Source organism: Artemia sp. Qi Xiang Cuo, chromosome 10 (genome assembly GCF_049724085.1).
Source record: "Artemia sp. Qi Xiang Cuo chromosome 10, ASM4972408v1, whole genome shotgun sequence".
NCBI lineage: Eukaryota > Metazoa > Arthropoda > Branchiopoda > Anostraca > Artemiidae > Artemia > Artemia sp. Qi Xiang Cuo.
Window position 1 is genome coordinate 1,353,237 of NC_142803.1, and position 21,501 is coordinate 1,374,737.

The 21,501-nt window shown below is 35.4% G+C and overlaps 1 protein-coding gene across 1 annotated transcript in view; it reads left to right on the forward strand.

Moving 5' to 3' along the window:
- The window catches only part of LOC148947345 (uncharacterized), an 83,311-nt gene that overhangs the window by 35,900 nt on the left and 25,910 nt on the right, over positions 1-21,501 (forward strand). The window lies entirely within an intron of this gene.

Genomic DNA, 21,501 nt, shown 5'->3' on the forward strand with positions numbered 1-21,501 from the left:
TATTGAATAACGTACTAGGTAGTTCTAAGGCAAAATTATTATTTATTCATTAGACAAGTATGGTTAACAGTTAGTTGTAGACCGACTATTCTCAATAGCAGCAAAATACATCAATTTAAAATACTATTCAGATTGCTTCTGTGTGGATTCTCAATGTCAGATAAAATTTTTAGAATTTTTATTAAAGTTTCAGAGATGTCTGGCAAATGGTTTTTCATTGAAATTGATACTACTAGCAGAATCATAAAAGAATTAACTATTGACTTAGTCTCAAAATTATTAGGAAAAAAGTACTTTTTAATATACCAAAATAAAACATAAGGATATTTTATAGAATCAAAAGGATATAACAACACTTTGCAGAATCAAGAAACTGATATTGTCATTTACCAACCTATAGCTATAGATGGCAGCAGAGTCCCAGGTTTCACTCCGTTTAAGTTAGGTTAGGTTAGCTTATCGTGTACCGCTCATGACAAGCTAACCTAACCTAACCTGACTTAAACATGGTAAAAAGTCGACATGGGGATTTTCCGGCGAGTATGGTTAGGTTAGGCCAGATTAAGTTAGGTTAGATTAGTTTAGATTAGGTTAGGTTAGGTTAGCCTACGTACGCGCGCGTACGTAGGCTAACCTAACCTAACCTAATCTAACCTAACTTAATCTAGCCTAACCTAACCATACTCGCCGGAAAATCCCCCATGTCGACTTTGTACCATGTTTAAGTCAGGTTAGGTTAGGTTAGCTTATCATGAGCGGCTCATGATAAGCTAACCTAACCTAACTTAAACGTAGTGAAACCTGGGACTGTGCTGCCATCTATAGCTATAGGTTGGTAAATGGCAATAGTAGTGTCTCGATTCTGTGAAGTGTTGTAAGATCCTTTTGATGCTATGAAATAACTATGTAGTTGAATTTGTTATATGCAAAAGTACTTTTTTTTCCTATTAATTTTGACACTCAGTCAATAATTAATGCCTTTATGAGTCTGCTAGTAGCATCGATTTCTATGGAATTCCTTTTTCGTACATCTCTGACCTAACCTAACTTAGTATTCCACTCGCATTCATTCAGTGAACACCTAGCTTGAAAACGGATATTTTATAGTCTCTGAACAATAAAGAACTGGTTTGTTCAACTAAACGGATTAAGACATAGGTGAAATTTATTGCGCCCTTGACTTTTCTTGAGTAAACCTACTGCGAGCTAATTGATCTGTGTTCACCTTTGGTGCAAAACTAATTGGTATTGAAATAGACTGATATTAGTGGATTTTATAGATTATTTTGGATATATATTATTGAATCTTTGGAGCATTTTTCCAACTAAATTTTTCATTAAGGTTCTTTACTTAGATAAAGATAAGTTGCTTTTACTTTTGTCCTCTCCTTAATAGGAAATGCCTGCATTTATAGAGTTTGATATCGCGTTAGCTAACTTCAAAAATTATCCTCATTGGCCAGTAAAGATACTAAAAGTGTCCAAGGATAGCAAAGGAAAGCCATCATATTTGGTATTTTGCTATGGGACACATGACGAATACAGACTTGTTGAAGCCAACTTGGCAGAATATAATCCAAACGTTAGCCGAACTTCAACAAAACAGACTGCAGGTGTAAAGGCTGCATTTGAGGAATTGAAAAATTCACCCGATATTTATAAATCCCTTTCCAAGACATATAATGCATAAACAATTAAGGAATCTAATACAGGAGAATGTGCTTCGTTGATGGATAAAATAACTTCTACAGAACTTGACCTGGAAAAAACTAAGCGAGAGTTACTGCAAAATATAACTAAGAAGGTTAATGAAAGGTTTTCGGACGCTGATTCCTTTCGCCAGTCATCCCACGACATTATCTGTGAAATATATGACGCGAGTACTCTTGATTATCAACCAAAATTCGAAAAAATTGAACAATCGCTGAAAACTCTTCCTAACCAAATTATAAATCAAGAAGAGAAAATCAAGAAAATTGAGATGAAACTAGATTCATTTAAACAAGAAGTGCTGCCTGATTCGCTAATTTTGCATGGTGTTAAGCAACAGTCCGGATCCGACCTCCAATCAACAATCCTGCAAGTTTTCATAACCAAAATGAACCTGACTGAAATTAATTTTACCCAAACTAGGAATATCTACAGATTCAAAATATCCCCTGCTTTAACCGATGCCTCCCTAAACGAAAAAGTCCCTCCTGTTTTAGTTAAATTTGTGAATAGTGATATAGCGAAGAAAGTCTTCAAAGCAAAAGCTAGGTTAGCTTCAAGTGGAATTTTTCTATCGGAAGCATTGACAAAGAGGCGACGTGAGATCCTATATTCCGCTAAGGACAGCTTTGGTCATATAAATGTTTGGACTGATCGTGGGCAAATTTTGGCAAGGCCTAACGGTGAAAGTGTCACTAAAAAAAATTCATACTCTAGCCGACTATGTTTAAGATTAAGTGTTTGTTTGTTTTTTTTTTTTTTTTTTTTTTTGTGTGTTTTTTTTTTAGATATTTTTTTTTTTAGATAGTATCTTGCCATTCATATATTCAGCGTATTTTATTTATCTTTTACCTATTTTTTTTGTTTGTGCGTATCTGTCTAATGATGTACTTTCGTTCCAATTAACTTCAATGAAATTTATGGATTTCAATCAGTATTCTTTTTTGTTACTTGTCTGTTCTCACAAGTCATTGGGTCAATTTGGGGTTTTAATCCTTTGTTATCTTGGAAATTATTTTATTTTGTATTGGTATCATGGGTACATTAATGCAATGGAGCTTTAGCGTTATATATTTTTTATTTTTTTTTATTTCAGGAACTGAGTAGTAGGATTAATGATTTAAGAAAGTCACTAAATTTATTTGAAATTATTATTATCAATATGTTCAATAATATAAAATCTATATGTATCTTACTTATTGATATGATTGCTGTGATTTTATTTATTTATTTATGTCGTTAACCTTTGGTCTGGTGAGTTTGGTCGCGGAGCGGATCTACCATCCACCGTAAGTAAAATGATTAATTCTTTTAGTGACCAGGGTGATGTTAACTCTTTGGGGGAACGTTTTGTTGAGTTACAAAACATTCCTTTAGATATAGAAAGTATAATTAATAATGCAGTTGGAAGTAGAAATAGGAGTTATAATGATCCTAAGTCAGTTATTGAAAGTAATTATGTTTCGCAATTAAGTGGTTCTGCCTCTTCTAAACAAGATGGTATTTTCTCTGTGTTTCACCTAAACATTCAGGGACTTTGTTCCTCTTTTGATGAGCTGAAACGGATCGTCAGTGGTGGAAATCCGGATGTTATTGGTTTATGTGAAACTCTCCTGGATTCAAAAAAGGATATGCTTTTAGATATCCAAAGATTTAGGATGGAGAGGATGAAGCGGAAACAGATGGCGAAAGGTGGCCTTCCCCTGTATATTGCCGATCATCTTGTATATAATTTCCGAAGTGATTTGAGTAGAAATGAGGAAGGAATCTTTGAATCCCTTTTTATTGAGATTAAGTCAGGTTGTAAGGATTAAGTTGTCGGTTTGGTTTACAGATCCCCTAGTGGATCTATTCCTTCGTTTATGAAAATTCTGGAAGAGGTTTTGGACTTGGTCCAAAAGCATCCTTTCGAACTAATCCTTATGGGGGATTTCAACCTTAACCTGCTGGATCAAAATTCTGCTTCGGCTGCAGATTTTTTGTCAATGATGCTTTCTGCGGGAACTCTACCTTCAGTTTGTATACCAACCCGAGTTACTGAGATGCATGCATCACTTATTGATAATATTTTTTCGTCACTAGATGTCTTAGATAATTCGGTGATGATTAGTGATATTTCTGATCATTTCCCTGCTATTTCACGATATAGGACTGCTAATCGATCGCAGCGTAAAGCTTCGCCATCTAATCTCCCATTTTTCCGTTTTGTTGTCAGTGAGATCAGTCTACTTAAATCTCGTTTGACTGATCAGCCATGGGATAGTTTGGATTCTGAATCGGATTTTAACTGCTCTTTTGATTTCTTTTATGATTCAGTAAAAGAAGGTATCCTAGAAGTTTGCCACTAGAATCCAAAGCCTCATACCTCGAAAAGGATAGTACTGCTGAATCCGTGGATGACTCCAGGTCTTCATAAAAGCTGGAAAAGGAAAAATTATCTGTGGAAACTATACAAGGCTTCGTCATCTGCTTCTCATCATCAGCGGTTCAAGGCCTATAGGAATATATTTAATTCTCTGTGTCGGAAGGCCAAGTCTCAGTATTATCACAGTAAATTTTCTGAGGGTGGAAAGGATGTTGGGAAGACATGGAAAATTATTAATTCTGTACTTAAACCTACTCCCCCTCCGCCTTCAGTTCCAACAACGCTGATAGTTGACGGTAAAATTGTCCAAGGAGAAGAAAATGTTCAGCTAGAGCTTACGTCTTATTTTGATGATATAGTAAAAACGACTGCTTCATCTGTTAGTTCTACAACTCCTCGTTGCGATTTCAGAGCCTATCTTAGACCCCCATGTTTAAAGTCAATGTTCTTGAACCCTGTTTCTGAGTTTGAGGTAGCTTGGATCGTAAATACACTTAAAGGTTCATCGTCTTCAGGGTCAGACAGAATTCCTACAAGGGTTATCCGTGCCGTTCTTCCTGCTATTATGTCACCATTGACTAAGCTTGTCAATCTGTCTTTCGAGAATGGAATTTTCCCTGAATCACTTAAGCGATCTAAGGTTATAGTGCTATATAAAGGTGGGTCCCGGAGTGATCCTGCTAATTATAGGCCAATTTCTCTTCTATCTGTTTTCAGCAAAATTTTTGAGAAGGCTATGCTATCCAGGCTTCTTAGTTTTCTGGATGTCCAAAATTTTTTCCATGATTTCTAGTTTGGATTCCGAGAAAATCACTCTACAGAGCATGCTTGCGCATCTCTCTTGAATTTCATTCATTCGGCAATAGATTTTGGTCTTATCCCGGCAGCTTTATTTTCGGATGTTCGTAAAGCTTTTGATTCTTTGACTCATCAGATTCTTCTTTGGAAATTATCGCATATTGGTATAAGATCAAATGTTTTCTCTTGGTTTGAATCATATCTTTCTGGTAGACTTATTTCAATTGATCCGCTTTTCCGGAGCCCCTCTGAAGTAGAATATGGTGTCCCCCAGGGATCTGTTCTTGACCCCATTTTATTTCTGATTTATGTAAATGATCTGATTTCAGCAGTCAAGAACACCAGTCCTCTAGTATGCTGCAATCTTTGTCATCCGGATGTTTCTTCGTGTCCCAATGCTACTTCTAATGAAGATTGCCTCGTTGCTTTTGCTGACGACAGCACTTTTGGGACTCTAGGGAGGACGGAATGTGATGTCAGATCAAATCTGGTGGTAATATTTGCGAAAGGAGTTTCACAGTTAAAGGTGCATCAATTCGCCCTGAATGTTGCAAAGTCACATTTTCTTATTTTTTCTCGACTTAGCATATCTGCCCCTCAACTGACACAGATTCATTTGTCACAATGGTCCGTATTTAGACCAGAGAATTTATTGGTCTGGTTTCTTGGTATCCTGCCTGATGAGAACCTTTCGTTTAGACACCATATAGCCATTTTTAGGGTTAAGGTTTCACGGAGTTTGGGCGTCATTCGAAAACTCAAACACACCTTTCCTGGATCTATACTGAAGCTTCTTTTTTTCTGCCTTGTCCAGTCATGTGTCTCTTATTGCCCCATAGTATGGATGTCTACTTTTCCTTCTACACTGCGGTCGCTTTCTGTCATGTATTATAAAAAAAGGCGTCTGGTTATTGACACCAACCGTTCTTCACCAAGACCACTTCTAAATCAACAGTCTATCTACAATATTTCTTGTGCTTATTTTGTTTTTCATCAGCTTCATGGCAATCTTCCAAAATCTCTTCAAAAAACTCCTCAGTTTGTTTCTGATTCAGCTCCATATAACATTCGTTCCTCACATAATATCTGCATTCCTCCTACTCCCACTGTGCGATCAGATTTCAATCCCCTCATCGCTTGTCATCAGGTTTGGAACTCCCTGCCTTCTTCAGTACAGAAATGCCACTCGTTTGGCACTTTCAAGAGGATTCTTAAGGACTATTTAGTTAATAATCAAACTGAATAATTTTTTTTTTTTTTTTTTTTTTTTTTTTTTTTTTTGGTGTTAATTTCCCCTGAATGTTTAGTTCTTTTTTATGGTGGTCTTCTCTGCGCTAAGACTCCCAGGCCTCAGGTATGACTATCAATATTTATTGCTAAAACTTGTATAGTTCACTAAGGAGTAGCATTCATGAAGACGGGTTAAATTTTATTGCTTTCGCACCATTTTATTACAGTCCAATAATTATAAGCCTTATCACTAAAATAACCCATAAACGTCAATTTTGCTACCTAGCTTCAGATATAAGCAGAGCTGATTGAACTGGAATTTATATAGTTTTAAATATAAGTTTAAAAGGGCTGTACATGGCTTAAGTTATGATATTTTAATATCTTGGATAAGAGCTATGAATAATATCGTAACAGCTATTATGATGTTGGTTCTACCTGACAATTCACATAATTCTGTTTCGACGATAGGAATTCGCTTATAATAATAATAATATAATTTTTTTTATTTTTTTTTTATTATTATTTTTCTTTTTGAGTCTATTTAATATAATTATTAAATTTAGTTTATTTATTCTAATTTTTCTGTAGTTTCCAGTTTATCTATATTTTCTTTTCTTCTCCTTCATATGTGAGTAAGTGATCATTTTAAATTTTCTTTAGTTTTTTATCTATGAGTATGTAATTCATATGTCGTCCCTCTTTGTACAGGCCAATGAGTCTTTGAGGGATTAATAACATGTAATTTTGTATGTGTATTTAATGAAGAATAAAACTTATCTTATCTTATCTTTTAATAATCATTCTAAACGTTTTATTTGACATTGACGATCCACTCAGAAGCGATCTGAATGGTGTTTTAAATTGATATATACTGTTGCTATTGAGAATTCATTCATTTATTTGCAACATGAAAACTCTATTTGTTCAACATGAACAACAACAACATAAGAATAACACTTGTTCAACAAGAACAATAATATTTCTAGTTCATTTATTTGCAACATGAAAACTCTATTTGTTCAACATGAACAACAATGATAAAAATGACACTTTATTTACAATATAAATAAAAACACTTTTTGTCCATCAACATGAGGAGCAATAACAACACTTATTGTCTCAAAACACTTATTTTTGTCCAGCAAGAACACTTTGTGTGCATTAGCACAGAGTAGCACACTTTTCTGTAAAACAACACTTGAAAAAACAATAAAAAAAAACACTTGGAACATGAACTAGCACAGTTGAACATTATGAATTTAAATGGGGACCCCCCACCCCCCAACCCTCCCCCTCCCCTGGAATAACGGTGGAAAAAACTGTATTCAATAGTTGTCGTTACTGCCGCTGGAGGTTAGTTTGGGTAAAGGTTTGGTTAGTTAATTTATGAAAGGTAGGTGGTTGGGTTAGTTGGTTAGTTAGGTTAGGTTAATTTATCCAGACCAAGTTGATTGCGATAGTCTATGCATTCAACTCGGTCTGAAATACGGTAGTGGCCATCAGGCAGGACACTCACACCATTCTCGAGCACATAGACTTTGTCGGATATACATGACATTGCATTTTTTTCTACTCTCACAGTATAATTTCTATACTGTAGAGAGAGAATTGCAAGCATTTGTGTTCTCGGCACTAGGCTACTTTCTAAACAGTCTCTGTACACGCTCATGTTGAAATTGCTCTTTACAAAGTATGTAGGCACCCCTTTACACGCCTTCTTTTCATCCCCATTATATGTTTCAACGCAATAAAATTTAGGACCCGTGAACACCCTCTGGATATCAAATCACTCCCCGTCTCTGATTTTAACATTAATAGTCGGTTGGGGGCTTGACGTTTCACCAACTCGGGGTAGAGGGATGGATTCCAGTTGGTGAAATCCATCCGCGAGCTGATGTGTTCCCCCTTTTTTAGATCACCCAATAGATCTTCGGTTTTTATCTTTAACAACAGTGAATCTGTATCCCCATAGTAAACTTGAACCTCCCCCTCCCGTGGCCATTGCACCTTGCACACATTGTAAAAAAACGACAACAAGAGCTTTTTGGAAATTTCTAGTACTGAACTACCTCCTGCTATATTCTTGTTCGGTACCACATTTCTCTTTTTCCTGTGTAGAAGAACCATGCCAGCCTCTATACTTGTGAACGATGTAAAATTGGGGTCGGCAATAAGTCGTGCACACTGTATAGGGTCATTCACAACGTCACAGCGAGATCTGTTACGTACGCTTTCACACATTTGCCAAATGCTGAATTTATAATAAGCTGGTACAATTTCTTCTCTACCTTTGGGTTTGCCCTAGACCTTTTATCAACAAAAGTGTCGATAAACATTTTTAAATATGGTCGCTGATTGAAGTGCAGGACCCTATGTATTTTGGTGCTTTTGAAACCATTGTTCACCATCCAGTGCAAAAGCACATGGTGAACAACGATATTCTCCTTAGGGTCCAAATCAGCAATCAGTTTTTGCTTAGAGGGGGTCCAGTGCATCCCCATATCCTCAAACAATGATCGATTGTAGGGGCTCAATGAGTCCCTGCTCATGGGTCGATTGAAACAGGGAAAAACAAAATCTGTGACTGAATCGTGAAGCGCCAGAGGAATGTGCCCGTCAATTTCAAAGAACAATCCTTGTGGCCCCTTGTCCTCGACGGTGGTAATGTCGGGGAACTCAGAAGGATTCTCAAGCTTTTGATAGTTCCCACACGGCAAAGAGTAGTGTGATATTGCCGAGGGGTACAATGAGTTCATGTCCAAGAACACTGCATTTGACTTTGCACCGATGTTTTGTCCGCTCGGATCGGTTGACAAGACGCAGTCCCCATGAAAAACATATCCTCCTCTGATAGAACGCTCTACAAAAAGGTGCCGATCTACATCTGTGATTAGGCCTATTTCCTCCCTACTAATTTTTAAAATCAAATCCATCACCAAATGGAGTGTGGAAAAATAGTAGCCTATATCTAACCCGAACTCTGAATAGATTTGGTTTGTGTTCTTACAGACTATATCCAACAGAGTTAAAACGTCACTGGCCAAGTACAGTCTAAAATAATCCCACCAATTTGTACAAGTCCCCTTAGACCTCACCTTCTTGGTAAACTCACAGTCCTCGGCTGTGCATTCACTGCTGGTCAGTGAATTGTAAAAAGCTTCAATTGGAGGTAGTTTCACCTCGCTTAAGCGAGCTCCAGAACAGTAATAATCTTATGCGTATACACCTTTGCAGGTCAATAGGTCATACATTTTACTGTCTGGAAAGTGCTGTTTAAGCAAGGGAAAGCTATCCAAATATTCGCTTTTCTGCACTTGAATCAATTGACTCAATGCCTTGGTAAAAAAACTAAAGGAATCTAAAAACCTGATTTTATTCCAACACGTATGCCCATTATTTACTACCTGTCATTTCAGCTCGAGAAGCAACAACTTCTCGGCCGGTTTGGGAATAATTTTATAAGTAAATGAATTATTTACCCATGGACTGTCTACTCCCCCTCCCTCCCTATGCATACTTGCCAGTGCCGGTAAAATAAATTTTAAATCGTAATTTGAGTTGTGAATAAAAACAGGGATAAAAAACTGCTGGCTAACATTTAAGTTACACGATTGATGCGCAACCCCTCTAAAATTACTACCCCCAGAGGATATTTCCTGCCACAATTGATTATGATCCCTGACTTTTCCCCTCCCCCCTCTTTTCCCTTTGTTCCCCTTATCCTTTTCTACAAACTCCCCCTTACAAACCCAACATATTTTTTGATTTTTAATCGCGAGACGATCCTCTGCAGACAGCACCATTGGATAATGGGTATTTCTCAAACGAGAAATAGCGCCATTAGCTGTGCCAATTAGTTTAGTCAGTGCCTTGACCATGCACTCCCCCTCATCCAATGTTTCTACTATTTCTAACAACCGCATGGTGTTAGAATTGTCTCTTTGCGCATGGGCATAGGACACTGCTATAGCTTGATGTTCTTTCACTCGGTTCGGAAATCAAGGATCTTTCACCTCCACCAGCTTAGCTTCACAGTCCAAATATATTTTTTTGCACTGGAGGAGGGTGTTTTGGAAATTTTTGAAACTTAAAATGGCCCTATCCCCTGAAACCGTTTCCACTGTTTGGCAGCCATGTCGTGTACAATGCCTCATATGATTTTGCAGCTTTATTTCAGTCCAAAACCGAGAGAGGTGTGTTGGACAGTAGAAACGTACCCCCTTAATCTTACCCTCCCTCAGAACTCTACTGATGTCTGTAATCGGGTTAAAATGGCCAATTGAATTGGCAAGGTCACTAGGTGGTGTATACAACAATCAAACTCAGTGTTTGACCAAATCAATCGACGGGTCCCTTACAGGGAAAACGACTCTCTTCTTTCTAAAACGAACGCCACATTTATTTTCAGTTTCACACTTAGCCAGACTAACACCGATAATTAAATGAGCGTTGGCCTTTTCAAAAATTTCTATGGATCTTAGCGTTACTAGGTCTTTTCCCTCTAAACAAGAGAAATCTACAATGGGAAAATTGGACCCTTCCTTCCCATGTTCAGCCCAATCGTCTCAATTCGTCTTGGTAGCGTCATCTGCTAGAGGCTGAAATGCTGATATGAGGAAAGCGTACTTGAAACATTTTTGACCTGTTTCAAAACAAATCCGTTGGACACCACGGCAACCTACTAAATCTCGATTATAATTTAAAACTACTGCCCTTGGCCCAGCCCCACCTGCCCCCCCTTAAAATAAAATCTTTCTTAAATTTACAAATATTCACACTTAAATTTTCAACATAAAGAACTACAGAGCCGCTCCCATTTTAATTAAAGTTCTCAAGATGCGCAAAAATTTGACCTACCCACTCCGAAAAAACACCCTCAAAATTTTCTAAACTCGGATAAATCACGCGCATCTCAGAGTGTACATAATGATAATAAACTTCACTTTTCCCCTCATTTAAATAGAACACCTTTAAAACAAAAGAAATATTAATTGAATCCCTCCCCCCACCTCATAATTGAATTTGGTTCTCCAGCAGTGCACGAATTTTATCTACATAGTCATGCACAATTTCTACGGGGTCAAACACAAAATTTCCTCCCATAAGTGAATTAAATTTCCTGGGCGCCATAGCGCTTCCCAGGCTCCGCGGCTCCCCATCTTAATATAAGATATTTACAATCTAAAACGCATGACATAGTAGGTTTTGATTTTGTTCAAACAATCCCTCCAAATAAAATTTCATATTAATACTCTTTATCTGCTTTGGAAACAGAAAAAACATGATTTGAAATGGATAGCCATCTCCTGTCATGATACACAACTCATTCCGATAGAAAGTTGTTTTTAGAATATTTGTAGAGGCAAGGTGACCCATTCGTTGATAAAGCAGTTTATAACGCAAAGGATTTTGCTACTTATTATGAGCGGGATATAGTGCATTTTTTTTGGCTTCGCTAACCTAATTCAGCAGACTGAATGCATGCACTTGTTACTTGACTTCGCTAGTCTAATTCAGCAGACTGAATGCATGCACTTGTTATGATTCAAAGGGAGAATGTTATATTTTATCAGGTTGAAAAATAGCGAGAAATAAAATTTAAACTTACATTTGCAAATCCTAGCTGCACTTGGGTGCCAGATGGACCTGGCATAGCATGCTGGAGGGCAACCTCCTGACCTAGCGTTGGTGGGGCAGCTATTAGAGGTCCGCGGAGAGCGGATGGGCAAGCGATGTCACAATCCTGCGCAGATTGGGCTGTGGCTTGGGCAGGTAACACTTGTTTAGGAGGCTTCGGCCAGCGACCATATTGGACAACTGTCACCTTCGCAGGGGCCACATTATTACCCCTTGCTCTCTTACTGGGTGGCGGCGGGCATTCTTCACAATTTGCCTTAAAGAAGAGAAAAAAGTTAGTATCGAAATAATTTCCCCCTCTTTTACAGAAAGAAAATTAGTACCCCCATCCACATAATTTTGTCTAGAAAAGCATTTATCACTAAGAAACCCCCTCCCCAGCATTTTCAGTAAAGCAAAAAGTAAAAATATACTAAACTCAGAAATCAAATTCTATTTTAATTAATTAAAAAAGCTTATTCACAGACATCCCAGCCCCCCTTACTTTTCATGCAAAGAAACACTTTGTTTTAATTTTACAATAATGCCTATAGAATTGAGGCATGTCCCCCCCCCTTTTCACCAATGTCCTAAATATATTGTTAGTAATTATTTTTGGAAATAATCTCGTTTCACTCCTCCAAAAAATACAGGTTACGAATCCACAAGATTAATAAACAGCAATCTCTTTTTGCTTAAAACTGCTTTAATTTGAGAAAGAGAGAAACAATCCTTTTTCTCATTGAAACCTATTGGTTAAGTCGCTAACGTAAAGGATTAACAAGCAGGAAGTGCAATTGTGGGGTATCACCTGTTTAAATCATTGCGGAAAAATGTTTTTAAGTCAAGTAAGTGGCGGCGGCTTAAATGGAAACGGTATATTAATAGCTAAGGGATAGACAGAAGTTGAATGTCAATTTTTGATAGGCTTACAGAAAGAATAAATTTATCGAAAAAAAAGAAATATTTCTATTGCGAGAATTATACCTGTAAAAACAGTGGGGGAGAGGTTAGGTTTATGTGGTAAAAAGAACATATTTTATGTTTTCTAGTGAGTATAAGGATTGCATGGTGGTTAGGTTTGTGGGGGAGGGGGTACTTACCTAAATATACTGGAGGGTGACCAAGGAAAATAATTTTATTTTGAAAATAAAAAATGAAAATGTACTCACATTGCTAATTGTGGCTGCCAAGGCTTCAAGCTCATCAATAATATTCATTCTTGTTCTTTCAACTGTGTCACAAAACTTTCTGATAATTTAATCACAATGCATGTCCGTTATATACGAAATCTCAAGGATGAATTGTTATGTAACGGGGAAAACCATATGTAAGCAAGTCTCTGATTGGCTGAGAAAGGAGATGTAACCGACTCGCTGATTGGCTAAGAAAAAAACACGTGATCTAACTGTTTCCTAATTCCTGGAGATGTTGACATTCGCCCCTAGCATGCACTTGGCCAAACAACAACAACAAATCAATTGATCTTGAATGAAGTGTTATTGACCCTGTCCCCGTTAGACTCAATAATCCAGAAAACATCCATAAAAGTGAGAAAATTCCTGTTTTTTCATTCTCACTGACCAAAACCATAAAACAGACATAAATTGATGTTGACATCCATGAAAAAAATCAAATAAATTGACCAAAACACATAACCGTCCAAGAAACATCCATAAAAGTGAGAAAACTCCTGTTTTTTCAAGTGAGAAAAATCCGGTTTTTTCATTCTCACTGACAAAAACCATAAAAACATGCATAAATTATGTATTCGTGGGACCTCCTGAGGCCTTTCTACTGGTTTTATTGACCAATTACTTTTTGTGATGCTAGCACAAGCTGGATGCAACCACGCATTGCACTAGGAACACTGGAATGACGCAGTTCCACATTTTCTATAGCATTTGTTAAAAGGATGGGACATTAAGACAAAAATAAATTGAGATACAGACCTTGAATTCTTCACTAAAATTTGGTTGCCTAGGCCAAGATTAGCAGTGGTACTTGCTAGAGATAAGTTCACAAGGCTCGTCTCGTGTCTTCACTTAAAGATCACAAGTGTCATCTAAATAAAACAAGATGTCTTTATGGGTCACGGGGTCAAGCTCTAGATGAAGACTAGGTTTAGTGTTTTCTAGTCTATGAAGGATAAATAGGAAAGAAGAATTGGTTTTTAGTGTCTGCGAAACGTGCAAAATTAGACAAGATGATAAATGACTTTTGACAGCTAAAGAAAAATGTATGGAAAAAGAAACGACAAAAATTAGATTGAATTGCAACTGATAATGTGACATAAAACTAACAATTAACATGATGATTATGCTATTGCGTAATTTAGATGTATCAAAATTTGTGCCAGAATAAATTCTATTTATTTTTAGCTTCTTACAAATAACAGTTCAACAGTGACACATCCTTTTTATTTAACAGTGAAGCAACAAAAAATCTCTGGATATTTTGGTCAAATATAAAGTGACTCTTGTCAGCATTTTAACTAAATTAATGCAAATAAAACACTGAAATTTAAACAAAGTTAAATTTATTTTATTTGACTGTAGTAAATTTTGTTCTCTAAATACTATTGACCTTTGTTTACCTGATATTGAACCTTTAAATAAAAATCTGGTCAACGGGACTGGAACTAAGAAAGCAATGATATTATCATCTGTAACTGTTTTGATACAGATAAAAGCGTTAAACAATATGTAATTAACTTTCGTTTTCGTATAAATATCGGTTATTTTTGCACTATTTTTGTTTATGTGCTGATGACGACCACTGTATACGCCACCGAAATATTCAAAGATTTTTCTATTGTTTGACCGTTATTTGTACGTCAAGGAAAGGCAGGGTGGCATTCAAAAAACTAGTATCGTATGTTTAGTGTCTGCAAAGAACTAACAGGAAGCAGAAAGTGAATGTACGCCACAATTCCTTTTATCAACTGAAACTGTTGACTTACCACCCTTTGACTTGGAACTAAAAAATAAAACCATAATTATGCCAATGCATAATATAGATTTTCCAGAAAGCATATGTAATGGAACATTCCTTTGTGGTCCTAAATTATATAGTAATGCAATTAAAGTGAAAATAAAATCACTGGGTAAAAACTTTGGAAAGAAGTTTTCTTGGTATCTATGACGTATGCAAAATTTTTTGATATCTTGAATGAATCGGAACTGCTAAAGTGAAAGGCATGGAAAAACGTCTGATGTAATGGTGAACAAAAATGAAGTGCACCAAGATCTGCATCTAGAAAAATTGCTAAAATAAGAATCATAACGAATCCCAAATGTAATTAATTGACAAATTAAAATACAGTTTGGAGTTAAGTTACAGGGATGATCAAATTGAATCGTAAACAGAGTCTGTCTTTAGAAGAGAAGCAACGCTGAGAATCCCAACGAATTTCAGAAAAAAATATGTTCTATTAAAGTAAATAATTCTTTGATCCAGGTTGCAGCGGTAGCTAGCAACCTAGTAAGAGACGATCACTTCCAATGTTAAGAAATATAAAAACCCATATCTCCTAAGAAAAAGTCAGATCAAAACTAAAATTACACCATTAGAATTACCTTGTCCGAAAACCCTGTATAGGAAACTTTCTCTCATTTGGCTTAAACAGCAAGAGAAATTTATTGGCTTGAAAATCAAGAAAAGTGGTGGCTATTACAACATTCCGCCTAAACGGCATATTTTTTTTTCTTCTTTCTTTTTCTTTTCCACAGATATCTTGGTACTGAAACATCGTAGAGAGTTGTCCAGTGGCTCATTTTAAAGGAAATTAATTGGGTTAAAAATCTTTTGTAACTAAAATAAATTATTTCTAAAAGAGAATAAATTTTTCCACTAAAAACTGCATTTTTTATGTCTTTTCATACTGCAGTCTTTTCAAAGATATTTGATTTTGGTACATAAATCATAATCGTATACCAGCGGTAAGATTTGAACCCACGCCTCCAAAGAGACTGGTGGCTAACACCAGCTTCTTGGACCACTAGGCCTGGCTGCCTCTCATAATTATATAGATGAATCCGGGTTATAACAGTACTAGCAACCTAATAAGAGACGATCACGGCCAATGATAAAAACTAGAATAATCCATAACTCATAAAAAAACGAGAAGTAAACTATTAGAATTGAATTGTCCAAAACTCCTACATAGGAATTTTACCGTCTCTTGGCTTTAACAACAAGGAAATTATACTGGCTTGAAAATCAAGAAAAGTGGCTGTAACCACGATATTATGTATATACGAAATCTTTTTTCTTTCCTGTTTTTTTACCTCAGCTAGCTGGGCAATGACAAATCCTATAGAGCTGTATAATCGCGTATTTTAATGGAAATAGCTAAATCTAGTGCCTTTTGTAATTAAAAATAGAATTATATTTTAAATAGAACCAATTTTGACAAAAAGACTGCAAATTTCTGTATAGGTATAATAAAGAACAAATATAAAGTTTTTACATAAGGATTCAATACTCTATATGGGAATTTTGTAAGTATCACCAGTATCATGATTTGATTGATAAATGAATCACAAACTAAAAGAAATATACCCCGGGTGGGCTTGAACCACCAACCTTTTAGTTAAAAGCCGATCATACTCGCCACTTGCGCCACAACGTCAGTAATTAAAGTTCTATAATTAACAATATGCTTAGATAAATTAAGTTTCATTTCTAAACCTTAAATTTCAGAGATATTGCTTTAAATTCAATATACTAAAAATTCTCTCCAATGGGGAAATGAGCTCCACTCTCCTCAGCTTCTTTCCCATAAAAGGGACAGGTAGGGATACCTACCAATTTTGTATCGGAGGCTTGTAATATATATATGTCATATATGTCATATAAGTTACATATAGGTGATGATATTAAATTTGTTAATACGTGATAGTAAAGAACGAACCCTGGCGCAAATTATTTTGCGCCAGGGTTCGTTTAAATGTTTAAAAAGTTGTTTAAATGTTTAAAAATGTTCGTTAAAAAGTTTAAATCCCTATTTAAACTTTTATTTATCGTCATGGAAAGGCAGTGTGGTCTCCGAAATTATCTAGATGCGATAAGTGATATTACATAAAGAATCGATTTAAATCCGGGTTGCAGTGGTAGCTAGCAACCTAGTAAGAGACAATCACATCCAATGTTATGAAATATAAAAACCCATAACTCCTAAAAAAAAGGGTCAGATCAAAATAAAAAGTACACCATTAGAACCGCCTTGTTCGAAATCCCTGTTTAGGAAAAATTTCTGTCCCTTGGCTTGAACAGCAAGCAAATAGTTTGGCATGAAAATGAAGAAAAGTGGCAGCTACTACAACATTCTGCCTAAACAACATATTATTTTCTTTGTTTTCCACAGATAGCTTGGCACTGGAACATCGTAGAGAGTTGTTCAATATCTCATTTTAGAGGTAAGTAATTGGGTTAAAAATCTTTTGTAACGAAAATAGATTATTTCTAAAAGAGAATAAATTTTTGATGTCTTTTCATACTGCAGTGTTTTCAAAGATATTTGATTTTTGTATATAAATCATAATCGTATACCAGCGGTAGGATTTGAACCCAAGCCTCCGGAAAGACTGGTGGCTAACACCAGCTCCTTGGACCACCCGGCCACGCAGCCTCTCATAACTATATATGTGAATCTAGGTTGCAGCAGTAGCTAGCAACCTAGCAAGAGACGATCAGTCTAATGCTAAGAAATACAAAAACCCAGAACTCCTAAAAATAGAGTCAGATCAAAACAAAATTACATCATTAGAAGCACCTTGTCTGAAACCCTACTAGATAAATAATGAATGTCGTCATAGTTTTATTAGAGCTATGACGTGAATAGAAAAACACGACATTATGTTGTTATTTCTGAAGAGGTCATGAAATAATATCATTACGCCATGACGTTATGAACTAAAATCATTACGCCATGACGTCAGAATTATACGTAAGTTAAAAAACAGTACTACACAAAAAAACAGAGATAGTATCTTGAAAAGAAAAAATCAAAGTTATTTAACAGACCAGGGTTTTCGAGAAGGAGCCAAACAAAAGATCAAGGTTAGTTATTACAATGATGATTACATAATGGTTTCATCCAAGCAAGCTACATGTAAGTTAAAAAACAGTACTACACAAAAAAAGAGATATCATTTTTAAAAGAGAAAGCAAAGACATTTAAAAGACCAGAATTTTCAAGAATGAGCCAAACAAAAGATTAAGGTGCGTTATTACAATGATGAAGATTACCGAAACAAATACAAGAACAAATATAAGAAAATAGAAAAGAAAAGGTATACATTTGACCAGGCGTATCGAGAATAAAAATTGAGAGAGCCAGACAAAACATCAAGGATTATCACAATGATGAAGATTTCCGAAACAAATACAAGAAAAAAGTTGCTACAAGACTAATGGGTAGATAATGGGGTGACAAAACCTATACTGAAAAAACTTCTGCAAGGTTGTACCAAAGAACGCATAAGGACAAAGTTTAAAATTACATTCAGAAGTCCAAGAAGATAGCAAAAATGCAGGCTCATTTTCGTAAATTGAGAAACTTTTAACGAATGTTTTACCAGGATTACGTAAAGTATTCAAAATTACAGATTAAAATTCTCTTTTAAAGAGAGGATGCTGTCGAAAAGTCGGCTAGAAATGCTCTGGCGAAGCTTCATAGTAATATACAAAAGAAATGTGGTATGTTTAATGAAAGGCTTCCAAGGTATGGACTGGTAACTGCAGAACAGTTTATAGATGCAATTGAAATTATTGGAAAACACAGTGAATATACGGAAGCGTACTTCTTAGAAAATTTGTATATTAATTTTGGAAGGAGCAATTGCAGTTTATGTAGCATTTACAATAAGGAACGAACAGTAACCCATTGTAACTGAAGTATTAAATCAAACAGTTGGTGGTCATAATAAAGAGCTGTGTAATGGCTCATTTTAAAAGAAATTGCTGTATATAAAAATCTTGTGTAATTAACAAATTATAATAAAGAACGACCTCTTGCCTATTCTAAATTTTGTAGGCCACTTAACTATAGTATAGGCTATTACAGTTATATTTAAGGACAATATATTAAAACTTTCCATTAAAAGACAATCAATGGTATAAAATGTACAGTAAAGAACGACATGCCCTTTTTAACTGAAATAATCCATTGACAATATAACTTAAAACAAACATCTTTTGAAATTTGCTTCTCTAAGGTATCCGGGTTGTAGCGGTAGCTAGCAGTCTAGTAAGAGACGATCATGTATAATGTTAAGGAATATAAAAACCCACAACTCCTAAGAAAATGTCAGATCAAAACAAACAGTACACCATTAGAACCGCCTTGTCCAAAACAAGGCGGACAAGGCGGTTTTCTTCCACAGATAGCTTGGCACTGGAAAATCGTACAGAGTTGTTCAATGGCTTGTTTTAAAGGAAATTATTGGGGTTAAGAACTTTTTGTATTTCATCCAAATTATTTTTAAAACAGAATCAATTTTTATATGAAAAACTGCATACTTCATGTTGAGATTGATCAATGACGTCATAATCGTAGGGTGTATCCATCTGGGTTGCAGCGGTAGCTAGCAACCTAGTAAGAGACGGTCACGCCCCAGAGTAAATATTAAGCAACCCGTAAATCCTGGAAAAAGATTCAGATCAAAACAAAAAGTATACTATTAGAACTGCCTTGTCCAAAACTTCTATATAGCAAACTTACCGTTCTTTGTCCTGAATAACAAAGAAAATATATTAGCTTGAAAATCAAGAAAATCGACTTTAACACGTTATTCTCCACAAACAGGATATTTTTTTCTTTCCGCTTTTTCTTCTTCCTCCGCTAGCTGGGAACTGGAAAATCATAGAGAGCTGTATAATAGCTAATTTAAAAGGAAATTGCTACATCTAGTCACTTTTGTAATTAAAAATAAAATACTTTTTAAAGTAGAATCAATTTTGTCAAAAAATTGTATTTTTGATGTATTTTCATGCTGCAGTCTTTTCAAAGAATTATGAATTTTGAAGCAATCAAACAGTTCATGGTAATGAACTCTATAGTAATAATAGCTACTTGTCTCCATAGTAACCGAAACTCTAAAGAACGGAATTTTGATACCAATAGATACATCAAAGCAGACAGTTCTTGAATATGAACTGTATGTTGTATAGTAAGAGTGAATTATTAAATGAAACAAAAATAGGGATTATGTAATTTCCGTTTATAATAAAGAATGACCTCTTGCATATACTAAATTTTATACGCCACTTAATTATAGTATAGGTTAGTAATTCAACGAATAGCTTGACACTGGAACATCGTAGAGAGTTGTTCAATGGCTCATTTTAAAGAAAATTATAGGGGTTAAAAACTTCTTGTAAATTATCTTCTTGTAAATCTTGTCAAATTATAAACCTAGTTAGCTGTCTGATTATTTGAGGATCGTCTCTTTTATTCCAAAGAAGAAAAAGCCGTAGGCTTTTTCCTGTTTGTAATTTATAATCTGGATTCAAGCGGTATATAATACAGAACGACCTCTTGCCTATACTTAATTTTATAGGCCATTTAACTATAGTATAGGCTAGTATAGTTTACATAAAGGATCGACATAGTTCATCATAAAATGTGTCAGTCAATAGGATCTCATGTAGTATAATAAAGAACGAACTCTTGCCTATACTAAATTGCATACTCAACTTAATTATAGTTAATGATATAGTAATGATATGGTTTTAGTAATAACTGAATTACAAATTAAAAGTAAAAGATCCTGGGTGGCTTTGAACCACCAAGCTTTCGGCAAAAGGGCGATCATGCTTGCCACTTGGACTATGACGTCATTAATTAAGGTTGTAAAATTAACAATATGATCCGGGTTGCAGCGGTAGCTAACAACCTAGTAAGAGATGATCACGCCCCATACTACACAGGAATGGATGAATGACGAATGAAGCACTTATGAATGATTGTGGATGTTTTTTCATATGGTAATACACATTAAATAAAATAACATTAAATAACTTTTACTTATATTTCTATTGCTATTAATCTTAAGAGTGAAGAGCAAAACCTGGTAATTGCAAAAATTGGACTTACTTCAACAATCAAATATCGTTGAAAAGTGCATTACGAAAAGATATTAAATTGCTTAAAGAACAAAAACTGGTAATTACAAAAATATTTTAATACGGGATTTACAACAATTCAAAAAGCATAAGAAAGAAAATCAAAAGTTTTAAGCTTAGCTATTTTTATTTCTTTTTCATTTCGGATTTTCATTACTTCAGACAATTTGCCAATGCCCTTTGCTATCAAAAAGTGAAAAACTACTTTTTGAGAAAAAAAGCCCATTGTAACAAAAAGTGAAAAATTGCTTTTTGAGAAAAAATTGGCATTTGACATTGATTCAGAAATGATAACTTTTACCGGTAACTATAGTTACCTCAAAGTTGTCTGAACTCGTTTCTATCGAATTTGAAAGAGAACCCATACCACCTGGACACGATAACCGATAGCTATTAGCTATTTTTTTTTCTTCTTCCCTTTGGATTTTCATTACTTCATTCAGTTTGCCAGTACCATTTGCTATTTGGTCTGTTTTCATATATCCAAGATAAAAGTTAAACTGCACAGGCTTGCGTTTTTTTCCTTGTTGCAAAAGTCCATTGGTTTTATTACCGATGCAATCACACTAGTAACTGAGTTCATGGACAAATTCATTTAATGTTATTTGATAGTTTACCGCAAAGTGGCTCGAACTCGTGTCTTTTGAATG